The following is a 21,233-nucleotide window of genomic DNA, read 5'->3' as shown; positions in this document are numbered from 1 at the left end:
CCACCCAGCATGCACACACACAATATGCCACTAATAGGCAGCCTGTGTCACCCCCACCCAGCATGCGCACACACAATATGCCACTAATAGGCAACCAGTGTCACCCCCACCCTGCATGCTCACACACAATATGCCACTAATAGGCAACCTGTGTCACCCCCACCCAGCATGCGCACACACAATATGCCACTAATAGACAACCTGTGTCACCCCAACCCTGCATGCTCACACACAATTTGCCACTAATAGAAAACCTGTGTCACCCCCACCCTGCATGCTCACACACAATATGCCACTAATAGGCAACCTGTGTCACCCCCACCGAGCATGCACACACACAATATGCCACTAATATGCAACCAGTGTCACCCCCACCCTGCATGCTCACACACAATATGCCACTAATAGGCAGCCTGTGTCACCCCCACCCAGCATGCACACACACAATATGCTACTAATAGGCAACCTGTGTCACCCCCACCGAGCATGCTCACACACAATATGCCACTAATAGGCAGCCTGTGTCACCCCCACCCTGCATGCTCACACACAATATGCCACTAATAGACAGCCTGTGTCACCCCCACCCTGCATGCTCACACACAATCTGCCACTAATAGGCAACCTGTGTCACCCCCACCGAGCATGCTCACACACAATATGCCACTAATATGCAACCAGTGTCACCCCCACCCAGCATGCGCCCACACAATATGCCACTAATAGGCAGCCTGTATCACCCCCACCCAGCATGCACACACACAATATGCCACTAATAGGCAAAGTGTGTCACCCCTACCCAACATGCGCACACACAATATGCCACTAATAGGCAACCAGTGTCACCCCCACTAAACATGCGCACACACAATATGCCACTAATAGGCAGCCTGTGTCACCTCCATCCAGCATGCGCACACACAGTATGCCACTAATAGGCAACCAGTGTCACCCCCACCCAGCATGCGCAGACACAACATGCCACTAATAGGCAGCCTGCGTCACCCCCACCCAGCATGCGTTTTGCTTAAAAAGGAAATAAACATGGCAGCCTCATTATACCTCTCTCTCCAGTTTTCCTTTAAAAGGACCACTATTGCGAAAGTCGTAAAATTTTAAATATATGTCAACACATACAAATAAGAAGTACGTTTCTCCCAAATAAAAAAATCCTTTTTAGGGAGCGTCTTTATAAAGGCCATGCTGAGAATCCCCATGAGGATATGGACTAGTCCAAATCCTGTCAGTTCTGTCAGATTTCTGCTACTAACTGTAAGTGACAGCAACATAGTAGAAAATAATTTATAGCTCATTTTACTCTGGGAGAAACGTGCTTTTTATTTATGTGTTTACATGTATTTTACATTTTCACATTATTTTGTGATAATGGTTCTTTAAGAAGAATCAGAGGATAGCTGTCATGTTCCATCTCCCTGTTGGGCCTGTGTGTGAAGAGGAATGTTACATAATAATTGTGGGACTGACAGTGGAAGGTGACTGCAAGGCGTAATGAGCAGCAGCTACTGACAGTTTGCGACCATATTGTGTGTATGCCGGGTTCATTTGGGCCTTACTATCGAATGACTCGCCTCACTCTCAAGGGATTATGGGACTGGTCAGTGGACAGCATAGGAACAGTGCTAGAAGGTTTATTTACACAGGATGTTTCTGATATTGTATTGCGGAGCGCCAACCAAAAAAGGAAAGCTGTAACCTGCTATAAAAAAGTAAGATACTCACCTCAGAAGAGGGAAGACTCTGGATCCCTAATAGCCTTCCCTTTCCTCTGTGTCCCCTCATTCCACTGCAGGGGCCCTTGTTCAAATGTCCCGCCGGCTGCTTCTTCAGTTCTTCTAGTATGGAGCTGCTCATCTTTGGAAGTACTTGGAGACCCGAGTAATTCAGTGGACCTCCGAGGGTACCCGAAGGCCTCATCCACATTAAAGTTTAAAACTGGAATGGGGGCGGTGGCAGTGGAACGAGGGGATGCAGAGAGGAACAGGATGGCTCTAAGGCAGGGGTGGCAAAAACCAGTACAAAGGGGGCAGAATTAAACACTGGGACCAAGTTGTGGGCTAACCTCAATCAGAGGCGTAGCTAGGGCTTTCAGCGCCCAGGGACAAAGACTATTAATGTGCCCCCTAAGGGGAAGGCTGCGCAGCGCCAAAAAAGGGGCGTGACTATATAATAAATGTGGGCGTGGTTATGGGTGGAGCCAAATGTACAGGAAGTTAGCAGGCTCACGCTCATCCACCCTCCCTCAGTATGTACCTTCCAGCATGTTCCAAGACAAATTCAGCAATCATGAGCCCCCCCCCCCCCCCATCAAGACAAATTCAGCAATCATGAGGCCCCCAACATGACCAACTTAGCAATCATGAGGCCCCCAACAAGACAAATTTAGAAATCATGAGGCCCCCAATAAGAAAAATTCAGCGATCTTGAGGCTCCCAACGAATCATGAGGCCCCCAAAAAGACAAATTCAGCGATCTTGAGGCCCCCAACAAGACAAATTCAGCAATCTTGAGGCCCCCAACAAATCATGAGGCCCCCAACAAGACAAATTCAGCACTCATGAGGCGCATAAATAGACAGCATTTCACATAAATAGGCAGAATGCCCCCTTAATATGGTAGACACCTCTCACCTGGCAGCAGTTCCCCAAAATACACTCAATCCGACAGCAGTGGTTCCCCAAAAATAGGTAGCCCCAGGTCTATAGGTGTCCCCAGAATAGGTGGCCAGCAGTATAGATGTCCCCAGAATAGGTGGCCAGCGGTATAAATGTCCCCAGAACAGGTAGCCAGGGGTAGAGATGTCTGTCCACAGAACAGGTAGCCAGGGGTATATGTGACCAGTATATGTAGCCAGGTGTATATGTGCCCAGTATATGTAGCCAGGTGTATATGTGTCCAGTATGTGTAGTCAGGGGGTATATGTGCCCAGTATATGTAGGCAGGGGGTATATGTCCCCAGTATATGTAGGCAGGGGGTATATGTCCCCAGTATATGTAGGCAGGGGGTATATGTCCCCAGTATATGTAGGCAGTGGGTATATGTCCCCAGTATATGTAGCCAGGGGGTATATGCGCCCAGTATATGTAGCCAGGGGGTATATGCGCCCAGTATATGTAGGCAGGGGTATATGTCCCCAGTATATGTAGGCAGGGGGTATATGTCCCCAGTATATGTAGCCAGGGGGTATATGCACCCAGTATATGTAGCCAGGGGGTATATGCGCCCAGTATATGTAGGCAGGGGGTATATGTCCCCAGTATATGTAGGCAGGGGGTATATGTCCCCAGTATATGTAGGCAGGGGGTATATGTCCCCAGTATATGTAGGCAGGGGGTATATGTCCCCAGTATATGTAGGCAGGGGGTATATGTCCCCAGTATATGTAGCCAGGGGGTATATGTGCCCAGTATATGTAGTCAGGGGGTATATGCGCCCAGTATATGTAGGCAGAGGGTATATATGCGCCCAGTATATGTAGTCAGGGGGTATATGTGCCCAGTATATGTAGGCAGGGGGTATATGTCCCCAGTATATGTAGGCAGGGGGTATATGTCCCCAATATATGTAGGCAGGGGGTATATGTCCCCAGTATATGTAGGCAGGGGGTATATGTCCCCAGTATATGTAGCCAGGGAGTATATGTGCCCAGTATATGTAGTCAGGGGGTATATGCGCCCAGTATATGTAGTCAGAGGGTATATATGCGCCCAGTATATGTAGTCAGGGGGTATATGTGCCCAGTATATGTAGTCAGAGGGTATATATGCGCCCAGTATATGTAGTCAGGGGGTATATGTCCCCAGTATATGTAGCCAGGGGGTATATGTGCCCAGTATATGCAGCCAGGGGGTATATGTGCCCAGTATATGTAGTCAGGGGGTATATGCGCCCAGTATATGTAGTCAGAGGTTATATATGCGCCCAGTATACGTAGTCAGGGGGTATATGTCCCCAGTATATGTAGCCAGGGGGTATATGTGCCCAGTATATGTAGTCAGGGGGTATATATGCGCCCAGTATATGTAGTCAGGGGGTATATGTCCCCAGTATATGTAGGCAGGGGGTATATGTGCCCAGTATATGTAGGCAGGGGGTATATGTCCGCAGTATATGTAGGCAGGGGGTATATGTCCCCAGTATATGTATATTTTTGGGGAGGGGAGCAGCGCATAGAAGAGGGAGAGCAGTGAGCAGCGGTAGGGAAGGGAGGCCATCTCCCCCCTCCTTCTCTCACCTTAGGTGCTCTCCCTCCCTCGCTGTCCCCTCCACAACTAATGTCCGTCCGGGTGGCTGGCAGCGGCGGGCGGGACTTACCTGCGTCTCGTCGCAGCGCCGGATGGATCTGCTGCTACTCTCTGGTCTAGTCCAGAGCAGCGGCTGCAGGACCCGAACTTCCGGCGCTGGAGCGAGACGGAGGTAAGTCCCGCCCGCCGCTGCCAGCCACCCGGACGGACATTAGTTGTGGAGGGGACAGCGAGGGAGGGAGAGCACCTAAGGTGAGAGAAGGAGGGGGGAGATGGCCCCCCTTCTCCACCGCTGCTCACAGCTCTCCCTCTTCTATGCGCTGCTCCCCTCCCAAAAAAAAACAAAAAAACTCTGAAGCTCAGCTGGGCGCCTTCGGGGACCCGGCGCCCCGGGGCATGTGTCCTACCCCGACCCACCCTAGCTCCGCGTCTGACCTCAATTTCTAATGGCCACTGCTTTAGCCGTGTCTGTGTCCTATGTTCTCCCTGTGTCTGTGTGAGTTTCCTCCAGGCACTCTGGTTTTTGCGCACATCCCCAAAACATACAGGATTAATGAATTGGCTTCCCCCTCAATTGGCCCTAGATTATGAAACATGCACTACAGGATATATACATATGACTACGGTAGAGATTAGATTGTGAGCTCCTCTGAGGGACAGTTAAATGACAAGATCATATACTCTGTACAGCGCTGCGAAACATGTCGGCGCTATATAAATACTAATGCCATGCAATTATGCCCTGTCTCTCAGAGGTGGCCTTAGAGTACGCGGGGCCTGGGGCGAGTGTCATATGCGGGGCCTAGAGACATATGCTGTGGACACACACGCGCGCACGCACACACACACACACACTCTGTGGAAGCACACACTCTGTATAGGTTAGATAAGTACATGCCTCCAGTATAGGTTAGATAGGTAGGCGCCCCGCAGTATAGATTAGATAGGTAGGTGCCCTGCAGTAAAGATTAGATAGGTAGGTGCCCTGCAGTATAGATTAGACAGGTAGGTGTCCTGCAGTACAGATTAGATAGGTAGGTAGGTATCCCGCAGTATAGATTAGATAGGTGCCTGCAGTATAGATTAGATAGGTAGGTGCCCTGCAGTACAGATTAGATAGGTGTCTGCAGTATAAATTAGATAGATAGGTGCCAGAATGCAGTATAGATTAGATAGGAAGGTGGCTGCAGTATAGATTAGATAGGTAGGTGCCTGCAGCATAGATTAGATAGGTGCAAGCCTGCAGTATAGATTAGATAGGTGCCAGCCTGCAGTATAGATTAGATAGGTAGGTGCCCCGCAGTAGAGGTTAGATATTAAGGTGGCTGCAGCGGGTGGGAGAGCAGGCATAGTAGTTAAAACTCGCATGTCTTCCTCCGATCCTCACAGCTACCATTTATTTCCTCTCCCAGCACCTGTGTATTAGTAACAGCGCCCCCTGTGGTGACATGCAGTCACGTCATGGTAGGGGGCGCTGTTACCAATACACAGATGCTGGGAGAGGAAATAGATGGTAGCTGTGAGGATCGGAGGAAGACATGCGAGTTTTAACTACTATGCCCCCTATTGTATTGTGATTACCAAGCTAGACTGTCATTAGCTTAGAGTTCAGTATTCCCCACACTCAGATTATACACACGCTTTCTCACAGCCCCCTCCGATATAACCGTCTCCTGGTATTTACATCTGCAAAAATTAACATTCTCACAGTACGGCCACAAGGGGGAGCTCCGCACACAAGTTCAATGGACATTTTCCCAGTAACGTCCACAAGGGGGAGCTCCGCACACAATGCTGCCGGCTTACTTACGGTTCCTGGATACTCCGTGGGATGCCTCTAGTCTTGTCCTCCTCGGCTGTGTAGAGCAGAGACACACCGACCTCCTCCAGCCTTTTGTCGCTCGAGCGCTGCTTCCGTTGTCCGCTGAGGTCGCGTTTCCGTCCCGCAGGTGATGTAGATGGTGACATGGAGCTTGTGATTAAGCACACCTTGCCAGTGCTGTATATACTATACTGTAATATATAGGTTATATCTATTAATAAAAGATTAATTCTAGGCACAGCATATACTGTCAGGCTGTATAACAGTAAGCACAGCTTTAATACAAGGTTTTTACACTGGTTTCTTCAACTAGATGTTCAAGCATTACTGTACTTGTATGCTTGCAACAGATAGCTGTCTCTTGCAGCATTTCATAGCTCCCAACTATCCCTGTTTTGGAGGGACAGTACCTCTTTGGGGACACTGTCCCTCTTTCTTCCTCATTTGTCCCTCTTTTATGACTGATGTATACATCTATGTAATCATATGTATATTTCTTATTTTCAAAAGTTAATATAAAGGAAAATGAACCAGGATAGAAAGTACCAGTGTGGTTTAACCTCCTTGCCGTTATAAAAAATCCGGCAAGGAGGCAGCGCTGCACTTTTTTTAATTTTTTTTTTTTTAAAATCATGTAGCGAGCCCAGGGCTCGCTACATGATAGCCGCTGAGCGGCGGCATCCCCCCACCCACTCCGATCGCCTTCGGCGATCAGAGTATGCAGGAAATCCCGTTGAGAACGGGATTTCCTGCAGGGCTTCCCCGGTCGCCATGGCGACCGGGCGGGATGACGTCACCGACGTCATGGACGTCGTGACGTCAGAGGGAATCCCGATCCGCCCCTTAGCGCTGCCTGGCACTGATTGGCCAGGCTGCGCAGGGGTCTGGGGCGGGGGGGCGGCTCGGCGCGGCGGGTAGCGGCGAATCGGCGGCGAGCGGCAGCGATCGCGTACTACACGCAGCTAGCAAAGTGTTAGCTGCGTGTAGGAAAAAAAATTATGCAAATCGTCCCAGCGGGGCCTGAGAAATCCTCCTGCGCAGGTTACCCCGAACTGTGTTCGGGATAACCGGCAAGGAGGTTAAATGATAAAATAACATATTTTTGTTTTGAAATCTTTATGGTATGCGTGACTAGGGGTGTGAAGGGGGCATAATCAGGATTGTGGCAGTGTCCCTCTTTCTTATCTCAAAAAGTTTGGAGGTATGGCCAGGGCCGGTTCCAGGGGCCGATTACAATTTTTGGGGCACCTACACAGGTGCCCATTTAAATAGCTGAATGGTTGCCTATGGCAGCGCCCAAATGTCCTATTTCAGAGTCTCCCACATAGGTAGCCAGAGAGCTCTGTTTATGTGGCAAGAGAGGGTCCCGAATACACAGCACAGCAGAGGGTGAATTAAAGTGAACCTTAACTGTATGAAAGACAAAAAAAAGTGCATTTACCAGCCCCCTGCAGCTGCCCTGTGCCTGCACCGGGACAAACCCATCCTCCAGCGCCCAGCAGCACCCTACGTTCTAATGTGAGCCTCTGGTCCGCTCGCCTGCTAATCGCTCTCTCATGGATAGGAGCACTCTGCGGATTTGCAGCACTAAAAAATCTCTACTGCACATAGATGGGAGTGTTTTGAGGAGACGCACATGCGCAGTGGCCAGTCAGTCTGGAAGAGGATCGCTGAGGGGGACTGGAGGGCAGCTTAGTGACAGCGTGGGCACAGGACACCTGCAGGGGGCTGGTAGAAGCCCCAGGTAAGTTAAACCTGTTTTGATTTTTTTTTTTTTTTACTTAATAAGGTTCCCTTTAACTCACCTCACCAGGTTAGCAACCAGCTGCACACACGCATATTACTGTAGGCGGAGCTTAACGACCATTGGAGGCGGGGCTTATCATGGACTAGTTCGGGCAGGCTGTGGTTCGATTTAGAGGCCCCGGAGTTGTAAGGGGACATTGGGCACTATTCTCAATGACTTCCAGCATGCGGTAAAGTCAGTGTGGGAAATTTGCTACCAAAACATCGTCATGTTGAGTTTCACAAAATTTTCCGCATGTTGTTTCCGCATGCGGTAAATGTGCGGTTCCGCAAAAGTCGGTATTTTCGCCAAAAAAACACATTCACAAAATATTTCAGATGCATTATTTCAGCGTTAATTACCGATTTTTTTATCACCTACAAGTAGTAGGTGATATATTTCGCATCCCATTGATTTTAATGACGTCTGGAGGCTTAAAGAGAACCCGAGGTGGCATTTCATTACGTTAGTGGGGCACAGAGGCTGGTTGTGCACACTAACACCAGCCTCTGTTGCCCCATGGTGTGCCTCAAAGACCCCCCTGCTCGCCGCTATACCCCCGCAGTGCTGGCGACACGCAGCGTGTCGCCAGCACAATGTTTACCCTAGCGCAGTCTGTCAGACAGCGCTAGAGTAAACATTGTGCTGGCGAGGCGCTGAAATGCCACCTCGGGTTCTCTTTAAGTGCTGTGCTTGGTGGAATTTGAAAAAAAAATTTTAAACTATTTTTCATGCAACCTTTTTAACGCATGTTTAATTGCCGTTTCCGCACTCTTTTTACCGCATGCGGAAAACATGAGGAAAATTTTAGTGAATGCAGAAAAAATGCGGAGATTACCACTGGCGGTAATTTTGCGGTGATTTGGCCTCTGAGAATAGAGCCCATTGTGGTCAATGACCGCTGCTCAGGGTAAAGTCCCCCTCAGGATAAAGACCCTGACCATGTATATTTGCTACCAAAAGGAATTCCAGGCAGTTTTTTTTTTTTTAAGTAATCGATCAGCCCAGGATGGGTGCCATAAACCCATTTCTGTTATTAGAGATCGAACTGTATCGCCTCCATCCTACCTCACTGTGTAATTCCTGCTACCGGCCGCTAGGGGGAGCTCCAGGATATAACTGCTTGTTGCTTCCTGGAGCTTCTGCCAGAGAATGTCGGGGCAGAGAGCTCCTGGATAACCGGGATGCAGAGAGAGAGGCCGCACGTCTGCCTCCGATGCTACCGCCGCTCCGTCTGAGAGAAGAATGAGTGCCAGGGTGACGTCATAGCAACTATTGTGACGCAGGTGGGTAGCTCGAGCACCGCTGAGGATGGCACCTGCAGTGACACGTGACTATGCCCCTCTGCTATTGCTGTGCCATGCTAGTGGATGGTGGTGACGTCATAGCAGCATGTGAAGCGCGTGTGCAGGTGGGCAGCTCCAGCACCGCTGAGGATGGCACCTGCAATGACACGTGACCACGCCCCCTGCTATTGCTGCTGCACCTGCAGTGACACGTGACCACGCCCCTCTGCTATTGCTGTGTCATGCTAGTGGATAGAGGTGAGGCATTGTGTGCAACGGGGAAGGGTGAGGGAGCGTGTGCTGCGCTGTATATACTGTCTGCTGTACATGCATCATTGACAGTGATTGCAGTGTAAATGACGATAATAAAATGTCATAATACACACCAATATTTTATTAAAGCTAAACATAACCCTACACTGAACACTCCCACTGTCAATGCCTACCCTTCACTTCCCTGTCCCACGGCTAACCTCAACCACCCACCCCACTTGGCCAGCTTTAACCACCCACGTCCCTCCCCTAGCTAGGAGTGCTGTAAAAACATCACTGGAGATTTTGGCGCAGCTGGCACCAAATAGGAATTGCAGCTATAGCTGCGCTTAGACAGTAATTTGGGTTCCATCAAAAGGCGCCCAAATTACTTTGAGGGACAACTGAAGTGAGAGGGATATGGAGGCTGCCATATTAAACAATACTAGTTGCCTGAAAGCACTGCTGACCTATTTAGCTGCAGTAGTGTCTGAAACATACACCAGAAGCAAGCATGCAGCTAAACTTCTCAGATCTAATAAAATGTTAGAAACACCTGATCTGCTGCATGCTTGTTCAGGGTCTATTGCTGAAAGTATTAGGGCCCTTTTCCACTAGCAATCGCTAGCGTTCACGCTGAACGATAGCGATTGCTGAATCGCAATTAGCGGCGATTCCCCGACGTTCGCGGCCGCGATTTTGCTATGCACTGCATAGCAAAATCGCGGCAAAAGTCGCTCCGCGGCGCCATCGCGATCAAGTAAAAAACGAATCGCGGTAGTGGAAATGACCTACCGCGATTCCTATGTTAAAAAGCAAACCGTAGCGATTGTAAAATGGGCTGGTGGAAAAAGGCCCTTAGAGGCAGAGGATCAGCAGGACAGCCAGGCAACTGGGATTGTTATTTAAGGAAATAAATCTGGCATCCTCCATATCCCTCTCGCTTCATTTGCCCTTAAAAACAGCGTAATTTGGCAGCTGAATTACAGCTTTGCCCATTATCCACTGCGACCTGGAGGAGGAATAGTAAATAGACCTTTTGCAGAAGCAGGGTGAGCCACTCTTCGGCTTTACCCTGCGCCCAAGTCTCCCAGTGGCTTAATTATAGGCATGTCCCCAGCCAACCTTAATGGAAAACTGTAATATAAAAAAAAAAGTTTTACTTACTTGGGGCTTCTGCCGCCCCTCTGCAGCCTTCCTGTGCCTGCGCCATCTCTGTACGATCCTCCGATCTCTTGCTGTGGCTGTTTTGTTATCGCAAGTCCAGGGCCCCTGGCAGCCCTGGCAGCTCACGTCCTTGTTCGTGTGTCCCTCACCTTTTCTCATACTGCTCTTATGCAGGATGTTCCCGGGGACAGCGGGTTGGCTGAAGCCCCAGGTAAATGAATCTTTTTTTTTTGTCCTTTTTTTAATATTACAGGTTTCCTTTGACCTTATGCCCCTCCCCCACCAGTCACTGCAGGACCGAGGCAGAGGTGAGAGAGAGGCTCCAGCCTCAGGGCGCAGTGTAGGAGGGGGCGCACAACTCACTTACCTATCATTCCCCTATTGTGTTTGAAGCAAAAAGAAATAAGAAATGGTGATACATGGCAGTGACTGCAAGCCAGATAATGTGATTAGGGTGTTGGAGGGGTTGGGGACCTCTTGGTCTAATAGCAATCAGTGTGTGGCAGCTGGGGTGGGAGGGATAGGGGGGTGGATTTGGTGTCTCAGCCTTGGGTGCTGGAGGACCTTGTTCCGGCTCTGAGTCACTGAAAAAAATACAATTTTGGGGCGCCAACATAGGTGCCTATTTAAATATCTGAACGGCAGTGCCCAAATTTCCTGTTTTAGAGTCTCCCATATAGGTAGCCAGAGAGCCCTGTATATGTGGCAAGAGAGGGCCCCGAATGCAGTGCACAGCGGAAGGGGTGAATTAAAGAGAACCTTAACTGTATGGAAAAAAAAAGAGTAACTTCTACCAGCCCCCTGCAGCCGCCCTGCACCGGGACAAACCCATCCTCTGGTCCGCCGCAGCAACCTACTTTTATTTTAATGAGGGCCTCAGTTCCACTCGCCAGGGCCGAGGCAGAGGCTAGAGAGGCTCCAGTCTCGGCGCAGTGTAGGAGGAGGTGCACATCTCACTCAGCTATCATTTCCCTATTGTGTTTGAAGCATAGGAAAAAGGGGAACATAGCAGTGACTGCAAACCAGATAACTGGAGATTAAAGGGAACCAGAGAGGAAGGAAAATAAAAAAATAGGAAAAGCTTTTATACATACCTGGGGCTTCCTCCAGCCCCATAAGCCTGGATCGCTCTCACGCCGCCGTCCTCCGATTCCTCTTTTGCCGGTACCGGATCCCGTCATTTCCGGCAGACGCGACCAATTTTCCGCATCACAGGGGCTCCCTCCATATCCATACGCATGCGGCTGCGTAGTATGGAGCCGCACGGGTAAGGATTCGAAGGGAGCCCCTGTGATGCGGTAAATTGGAAGCGTGCTTACGTCGACTGGCCCGACTGGCCGAAACTACGGGACCCGGCACCGGCGGATAGAGGCAGCGGAGGACGGCGGCGTCGGAGCGATCCAGGCTTATGAGGCTTGAGGAAGCCCCAGGTATGTATAAAACCTTTTCACCCAACATCTCTGGTTCTCTTTAAGGTGTTGGTGGGGGTTGGGTGCATAGGGCACCTCTTATGCTAATAGCAATCAGTGTGGGACAGCTGGGATAGGAGGGATGGGGGGGGGGGGGCGCACTTCGGTGTCTCAGCCTTGGGTGCTGGAGGACCTTTTCCTGGCTCTAAAACCCGGCAAGGCATTTTACATATTCATCGCCAGGCTGTTGCTATTGGCAAAACGGGCACAATACGATTTATGGATCAAAATGTGCTTAGTGGAAAAGGGCCCTAATTAGATGTTCTCCCCTTCAGATGTTTTATTATGTTCTTTTTTTGGCAGAGTACTTTGGTTAATCCAATTGGCTGAAAGTAAAACACATTTTGGCCAATAGGATTGTAAGCCGGCCCACCACGGCAAGGTAGGCTCTTTTAGGGCGGGTTGGGGGATTGGAGTGAAAGAGGTATAGGGGATGGCGGTTTGGGGGCCTGGTGATGCGCTGATCCCACTTTTTTTTGCGCAATTCTCAATTTTACTGGTAGCGTGCCCAGGCTATGCATATGCATAGGTAGAATTTAGTTAGTGTTAGGTCCCCTCCCATGGAGGAAAGACTTCTTCGACAGTGGGAGGGACAAGTACCTAACAAATTGCAAATTGTTAGTGAAACTAACATCCTCCAAGTGGTAGACAGGTCATGTGTATGCTCATTGTGTATTTGAATCCCATGAGTGGGGTCTGCACTTTTTTGCAGGTAAGCACTCATCTGTTTTTAAGTAGCGCTGTTCATTTCTTTGCTATGTTTGATTGATTTATTTCTGGTCAGCTGCTCCCACTTAATAGTTTTCCTTTGGTGTATATGCAGAGCCTCTGTTTGGGTTCAAGGTGCGTTTGCAGTTTCTAGGGGGGCCCAGCGCATCTCTGAGCTGGGGCCATTCAGAGGCGGCCTGGTGATGCGCTGATCCCACTTTTTTTGCGCAATTCTCGATTTTACTGGTAGCGCGCCCAGGCTATGCATATGCATAGGTATAGGTAGAATTTAGTTAGTGTTAGGTCCCCTCCCATGGAGGAAAGACTTCTTCGACAGTGGGAGGGACAAGTACCTAACAAATTGCAAATTGTTAGTGAAACTAACATCCTCCAAGTGGTAGACAGGTCATGTGTATGCTCATTGTGCATTTGAATCCCATGAGTGGGGTGTGCACTTTTTTGCAGGTAAGCACTCATCTGTTTTTAAGTAGCGCTGTTCATTTCTTTGCTAGGTTTGGAAAATGATGAGGGGGATAGGTGGTCATAATGGGTACCCCTCTTACACACTCAAGTGAAAAGTCTGGGAACACGCGGACCACCTGAGAAGGAATTGGGATCCAGTTGGTTCCCCCTTAGCCATGGTTCAACCCTGAAATCTAAACATTTTCAAACGAAATGTGCCTAGTAGAAAAGTGCCCTAATTAATTGATCACTCTCTAAGATATTTTATTATACTAGCCGACCCGCGTCGTAGCATACGCCGCATCTATCCATCTAATAGAGTACGTACCTCAACCTTGAGGCCTGGAACCCACTACAAAACACTATTACTAATCACTATCGCTAGCGTTTTGTAAGCGATTTCCTGAGCGTTTTAGGGAGCGATTTTAGAAAGTGTAATCAATTTGCCAGCGCTTGGGTAGCGATTAGCGTTTTAAAGTCTGATTGGTCCTTTCAATTATTTTTAATTTTGTTACAGTGTACATTAACTTAAAACGCTAGCAAAATCGCTCCGAGCAAGTTTTGATGAGCGTTTACACCAGTGATTATATACTTTACATTGAACGAAAATCCATGATTCCAAACATTTTTTACAAATAAATAACTGCAAAGTGGGGCGTGCGTAATTATTCAGCCCCCTTTGAGTGCAGTCAGTTGCCCATAGACATTGCCTGGTGAGTGTGAGTGCTAATGACTAAATAGAGTGCACCTGTGTGTAATCTAATGTCAGTACAAATATAGCTACTCTGTGACGGCCTCAGAGGTTGTCTAAGAGAATATTGGGAGCAACAACACCATGAAGTCCAAAGAGCACACCAGACAGGTCAGGGATAAACTTATTGATAATTTAAAGCAGACTTAGGCTACAAAAAGATTTCCAAAGCCTTGAACATCCCACGGAGCACTGTTCAAGCGATCATTCAGAAATGGAAGGTGTATGGCACAACTGTAAACCTACAGAGACAAGGCTGTCCACCTAAACTCACAGGCCGAATAAGGAGAGCGCTGATCAGAAATGCAGTCAAGAGGCCCATGGTGACTCTGGTCGAGCTGCAGAGATCTTTAGCTCAGGTGGGGGAATCTGTCCGAAGGACAACTATTAGTCGTGCACTGCACAAAGTTGGCCTTTATGGAAGAGTGGCAAGAAGAAAGCCATTGTTAACAGAAAAGCATAAGAAGTCCCGTTTGAAGTTTGCCACAAGCCATGTGGGGGACATAGCAAACATGTGGAAGAATGTGCTCTGGTCAGATGAGACCAAAATGTAACTTTTTGGCCAAAATGCAAAATGCTATGTGTGGCGGAAAACTAACACTGCTCATCACTCTGAACACACCATCCCCACTGTCAAATATGGTGGTGGCAGCATCATGCTTTGGGGGTGCTTCTCTTCAGCAGGGACAGGGAAGCCGGTCAGAGTTAATGGGAAGATGGATGGAGCCAAATACAGGGCAATCTTGGAAGAAAACCTCTTGGAGTCTGCAAAAGACTTGAGACTGGGGTGGAGGTTCACCTACCAGCAGGACAACGACCCTAAACATAAAGCTAGAATTGTCCAAGCACCCCCTGGACTGAACTGACTTCAGGCGTCTAAAAGACGCCAAGTCAGTTCACACAGCGGCAGCCCGGAGCAGCAGGCAGGGCTACGGTAAGATGGCCGCCCGAAGCCCTGTTCTGCAGACTTCGAGTCTGCAGTGCATGGCTTCGGGCGGCCATTTTCCCGTAGCCCTGCTCTCAGCATGCAGGCAGGAAGTCTCGTGACGTCAGGAAGGAAGAGGATCGTGGGCGTGCGGGCGCCACAAGGAGGTCGGGACAGGAGGTCGGGACTCGGGAAAGAAGGTCTTCTGGCTGTAGGTGAGTAAATGGGTTTTTCTTTTCTTTTTCAGGTGGTGCTGATTGTGGTCAAAACTGCGGAGGAAGGATTGTGCATATTGGGGTCATATCTGCTACGGATTGTGCATATTGGGGTCATATCTGCTACAGATTGTGCATATTGGGGTCATTTCTGCTACCGATTGTGCATATTGGGGTCATATGTGCTACGGATTGTGCATATTGGGGTCATATCTGCTACGGATTGTGCATATTGGGGTCATATCTGCTACGGATTGTGCATATTGGGGTCATATCTGCTACGGATTGTGCATATTGGGGTCATATCTGCTACCGATTGTGCATATTGGGGTCATTTCTTCTACCGATTGTGCATATTGGAGTCATTTCTGCTACCGATTGTGCATATTGGGGTCATTTCTGCTACGGATTGTGCATATTGGGGTCATATGTGCTACGGATTGTGCATATTGGGGTCATATCTGCTACGGATTGTGCATATTGGGGTCATATCTGCTACGGATTGTGCATATTGGGGTCATATCTGCTACGGATTGTGCATATTGGGGTCATATCTGCTACGGATTGTGCATATTGGGGTCATATCTGCTACGGATTGTGCATATTGGGGTCATTTCTGCTACCGATTGTGCATATTGGGGTCATATGTGCTACGGATTGTGCATATTGGGGTCATATCTGCTACGGATTGTGCATATTGGGGTCATATCTGCTACGGATTGTGCATATTGGGGTCATATCTGCTACGGATTGTGCATATTGGGGTCATATCTGCTACGGATTGTGCATATTGGGGTCATATCTGCTACCGATTGTGCATATTGGGGCCATATCTGCTACCGATTGTGCATATTGGGGCCATATCTGCTACCGATTGTGCATATTGGGGCCATATCTGCTACCGATTGTGCATATTGGGGCCATATCTGCTACCGATTGTGCATATTGGGGCCATATCTGCTACCGATTGTGCATATTGGGGGCATATCTGCTACCGATTGTGCATATTGGGGGCATATCTGCTAACGATTGTGCATATTGGGGTTATTGAATATGTTTTTTGTTCAAATCTGCTCACATTACGTGTATTTTCTTGAGAAAACCTGCACAATTATGTGAATTTTCTGGGGAAAGGGTCACCAAAACTTGGGCCCTCTGTCTTTGCGTTGCACTTTTAAAGGGAACCCGAGGTGAGAATAATATTGAGGCTGCCATATTTATCTCCTTTTAAGTAATACCAGCTGCCTGGCTGACGTGTTGGTCCTCTGCCTCTAATTCTTTCAACCATAGACCCTGAACAAACATGCAGCAGGTCAGGGGTTTCTGACAATATTGTCAGAACTGACAAGATTAGCTGCATGCTTGTTTCTGGTGTAATTCAGTTCACTACTACAGCCAAATAGATCAGCAGGGCTGCCAGGCAACTAGAATTGTTTAAAAGGAAATAAATATGGCAGCCACCATATCACTCTCACCCTGGGTTCACTTTAAATTACAGTTAGCTCCGCCCTCATCCAGTCATGACCACGCCCATTTTCGTATGTAGCCACACCCATTTTTTGCCGCAGGTCGTCAGCTCCCCCGGAAATTGGTCCAGCACCTGCATAGCACCCCCTAAAAAAATTCCTGGAGCCGCCACTGTCCATGTGTTAGAATGGCCCAGTCAAAGTCCAGATCTAAATCCAATCGAGAATCTGTGGCTAGATCTGAAAACTGCTGTTCACAAACGCTGTCCATCTAATCCAGTGGTCCTCAAACTAAGGCCCGTGGGCCGAATGCGGCCCCCAGAGGCTTTTTTACCGCCCCCCCTCCCCATATACAAAATGTATTACTTATAGATGCAGTCAGCTACATCTTTAAATATTGTTGGTCCACATATAGAATAGCAGTGCTGGCACCACCAATCCACATGGAAGCCAGAAAGCAGTAATTTGCTGCTTTCCAATCAAATTCCACATTAGGTGACACTGCTGTCCAATTGGACTGAAGGTTGTCGCCTGAGCATGCTTTACCATCTGTCCCACAAAGATTTCTACATAATTTTTTTGTATACTCCGGCCCCCCAGCAGTCTGAAGTATGTTGACCCGGCCCTCGACCCAAAATGTTTGGGGACCCCTGATCTAATCTGACTGAGCTGGAGCTGTTTTGCAAAGAAGAATGGGCAAGGATTTCAGTCTCTAGATGTGCAAAGCTTTTAGAGACATACCCTAAGGCTGGTTTCACAGTGGGACGTTAAAGTCCCACGTTACAGCAGCCAGTAACGCAGCCTAACTCACAGCACTGTAAAATCAATGTGCTGTTCACAGTGCACACATTGCGTTACATAGTAACGCAGCACGTTTAAACAAAGTGCTGCATGCTGTACGTTATACTGGGCTAAGCCACGTTAGACTGTTTGCACATGCTCAGTAATGTTGGAGGAGGAGGTCTCCCCTCCTCCTCTGCTGCCATGGCTAATTAATATTCACTGCACTGTGGTGACTCCTGGTGGGACTGTAGTGTTGTCCGGATCATGAACGAATCGTTCATTTGATCCGGATCTTTTTTGTGAGTCGAATCATACGGATCATCACAATGAAAGATTCGGTTCCCAGTGGATGTCTGTCTGGAAGAAACAGGAACATACAGAATGTACAGTGCAGGAAAAGTCCTGTCCTGCTAGTCATTTCACCCAGTCTGCTTCCCTAGTAAAATGATTCAAATGATTCGGTTCAAAGATCCGGATCTTTTCAATGATCCGATTCAAATGATCCGAATCCTTAAAAAGATCCGGACTTCCTATCACTAACCTGGAGCCGCTGCTTTGAGAGCTGCATAATAGCGCAGCTCAATCTGACATCCAACTTCAACACCACCATGCGTTGCGTTAGGGGCACGTTATGCGACCATAACGTCCCCTAAAACGCAATGTCTTGGTGGGAAAGTAGCCTTAAAGACTGGCAGCTGTAATTGCAGCAAAAGGTGGTTGTACAAAGTATTGACTCAGGGGGCTGAATAATTACGCACACCCCACTTTGCAATTATTTATTTGTAAAAAATGTTTGGAATGCAGTATAGATTATCTATCTAATCTATACTGCAGGCTGGCACCTATCTATCTAATCTATACTGCAGGCTGGCACCTATCTAACCTATACTGCAGGCTGGCACCTAACTAATCTATACTGCAGGCTGGCACCTATCTATCTAATCTATACTGCAGGCTGGCACCTATCTAACCTATACTGCAGGCTGGCACCTAACTAATCTATACTGCAGGCTGGCACCTATCTATCTAATCTATACTGCAGGCTGGCACCTATCTAACCTATACTGCAGGCTGGCACCTATCTAATCTATACTGCAGGCTGGCACCTATCTATCTAATCTATACTGCAGGCTGGCACCTATCTAACCTATACTGCAGGCTGGCACCTATCTAATCTATACTGCAGGCTGGCACCTATCTATCTAATCTATACTGCAGGCTGGCACCTATCTAACCTTGTTCCAGGAGTTACTCCACCGGCTCCATGTTTGTTCCAGGCGTGACTCCACTGGCTGCATGCTTGTTCCAGGCGTGACTCCACTGGCTGCATGCTTGTTCCAGGTGTGACTCCACTGGCTGCATGCTTGTTCCAGGTGTGACTCCACTGGCTACGTGTGTGTTCCAGGCGTTACTCCACTGGCTCCATGTTTGTTCCAGGCGTGACTCCACTGGCTGCATGCTTGTTCCAGGAGTTACTCCACCGGCTCCATGTTTGTTCCAGGCGTGACTCCACTGGCTGCATGCTTGTTCCAGGCGTGACTCCACTGGCTTCATGCTTGTTCCTGCTGTGACGCCACTGGCTGTGTGCTTGTTCCTGGCGTTACTCCACTGGCTGCATGCTTGTTCCAGGTGTGACTTCACTGGCTGCATGCTTGTTCCAGGCATGACTCCACTGGCTTCATGCTTGTTCCTGCTGTGACGCCACTGGCTGTGTGCTTGTTCCTGGCGTTACTCCACTGGCTGCATGCTTGTTCCAGGTGTGACCCCGCTGGCTGCATGCTTGTTCCAGGTGTGACTCCACTGGGTGCATGCTTGCTCCAGGTGTGACTCCAATGGGTGCATGCTTGCTCCAGGTGTGACTCCACTGGATGCATGCTTGTTCCTGGTGTGTCTTCTCTGGCTGCATGCTTGTTCCAGGCGTTACTCCACTGACTGCGTGCTTGTTCCTGGCATTGCTCCACTGGCTGCATGCTTGTTACAGGCGTGACTCCACTGGCTGCATGCTTGTTCCAGGCATGACTCCACTGGCTGCATTCTTGTTCCCTCTGTGACTGGCTGCATGCTTGTTCCAGCTGTGACACCCCTGGCTGTGTACTTGTTCCAAGCAAACCCTTTTTTCCTAATTTACTATTCAGTTGCTCTTATAAATACCTAAATACTTTTTCGCAGGATCAAAGCTCAGACAACTGCCATAACATTCTTAAACATTTACATTAAAGGACACCTGGGGCAAAAATAAACAAATGAAATAAACAATTGTATCTATCCTCCTTCTCCTAAAAATGACTTTTTAACCAATTAGGAACCGACGCAGTACAAATCTACGTCGGGCGGGTGGCGCTGCGGTTCTGACCGGACGTAAGCTCTACTCCCCACTCACCGCGCGCCTCCGCCTGCTCCCGCCGCTCTGTCCCCGACGCAGGCTGCTCTCTCTGCCGCCTCTATGATGGCCGAGCACTGTGAGCCGGGCAGGAGCCGTTTTCATTGGCTTCTGGCCCTGTCATTACTGTAAGCCAATCCCATTGACTTACATTGAGTGACAGGAGCCAATGAAAGCGGCTCCTGATCTGCGCACAGCGCTCTGCTGTCATAGAGGCGGCAGAGAGAGCAGCCTGCGTCGGGGACAGAGCGGCGTGACCGGCGGGAGAGATGGATTATTGCGCCGATTCGTCGGTATGCAGCGTTTTAGCGTACCAGCAGCCTCTGATCCTTATGGGGGCAGAGGCTGCTGGTACCGAAGTGGTTAAGATATTCCACAGTTTTATTTTAGGTTTAAATCTATTTTTCAAGTTTTAACTGTTTTATTGTTTTTGCTCAATGACACATTCATTGAAGTATGCCAGAGCTAAAATCTATGAACTCTCAGAAGCTATTTTCTGCTAGGAAGGTGGTTTATAGTTGGAATTTCTTATCAATGAGGGTCACACTGTAGTCACTTCCTGTCTGAGTCAGGACTGAGTCAGCCACTTACATATCTGATATTTAACTCTTTCAGGCAGAGAAGAAAAAAAGGAACACAGCATAGTTATTTGTGTGCTAGGCACTGTACATACTCATGTCTATCTCATCATGTCACATGTCACCTCGGGTATCCTTTAACTTATTGCACTGTATTATGCAGTATCTGACCACACCACACTGGAATGCCATATTATCTCTGATTCTGACTCTCATATGCTCAGTTGAAGTTTCTGCACCAGATATGAGATGTTAGAAGGAATGGGGTACTTTTCCGTTAGCCGGGCGCATCCACTAGGTGGCGATAATTACTATTCCCCCTCCAGGCCGCCATGGATAGTAGGGAAAGATGTAATTCTGGTGAAGTTTTGTCACCACCTAGTGGATGCGCCCAGCTAACAGAAAAGTACCAGGAACGGCTTCCTCCAGAGGTCTTGCTTTTGGGGCAGCTCTGCCCATCCAGCCCACCCATCTGGACCGTCTCCATGCTCCGGTGTGGGATGGTGAGCACAGGCACACCGGGAAGAAAAAAGAGTGGTAGGGCAGGCGCCGTAGCGGCGTGCATTCGCATTGCGGGTTCATGGGTTCGATGGAGGGCGGGTTTATGGTGCCAGAACATCTGTTCCTATAAGGTTCCAGCGATGTATATCTGGTCTCGGGTGAAGTCTTTTTTTCAACAAGCTTGTACTGCTGGCAGTCTCAAAAAAAGTAAGGAGTCTTGCCTTTCTTAAAGTGTGTCAATTCTTTATTTTTATCTGGTAAACAAGTAATAAGGATGCTAACCAAGCAATCTAAAAGTTAAAATCACTATTACTTTTCTTGTTGATAAATGATCATTCCCCAGTTTACCTGACTCTTATTTGGTACATTATCACACAAATGAAGTTGCAGGGCATGCTGGGTTGTCCTTTTTTGCTCCA

The 21,233-nt window shown here is 48.6% G+C and overlaps 1 long non-coding RNA gene across 1 annotated transcript in view; it reads left to right on the top strand.

The window, feature by feature from the left end:
- The first annotated feature begins 9,112 nt into the window (after positions 1–9,112).
- The window catches only part of LOC137527771 (uncharacterized), a 70,767-nt gene continuing 58,646 nt past the window's right edge, over positions 9,113–21,233 (top strand). The window contains exon 1 of the long non-coding RNA XR_011023215.1: positions 9,113–9,157. This is a non-coding gene — a long non-coding RNA (uncharacterized lncRNA). The remainder of the gene's footprint in view (positions 9,158–21,233) is intronic.

This window comes from Hyperolius riggenbachi, chromosome 8, assembly GCF_040937935.1.
Source record: "Hyperolius riggenbachi isolate aHypRig1 chromosome 8, aHypRig1.pri, whole genome shotgun sequence".
Taxonomy (NCBI): Eukaryota; Metazoa; Chordata; class Amphibia; order Anura; family Hyperoliidae; genus Hyperolius; species Hyperolius riggenbachi.
This window is presented reverse-complemented; position numbering and strand designations above follow the sequence as displayed.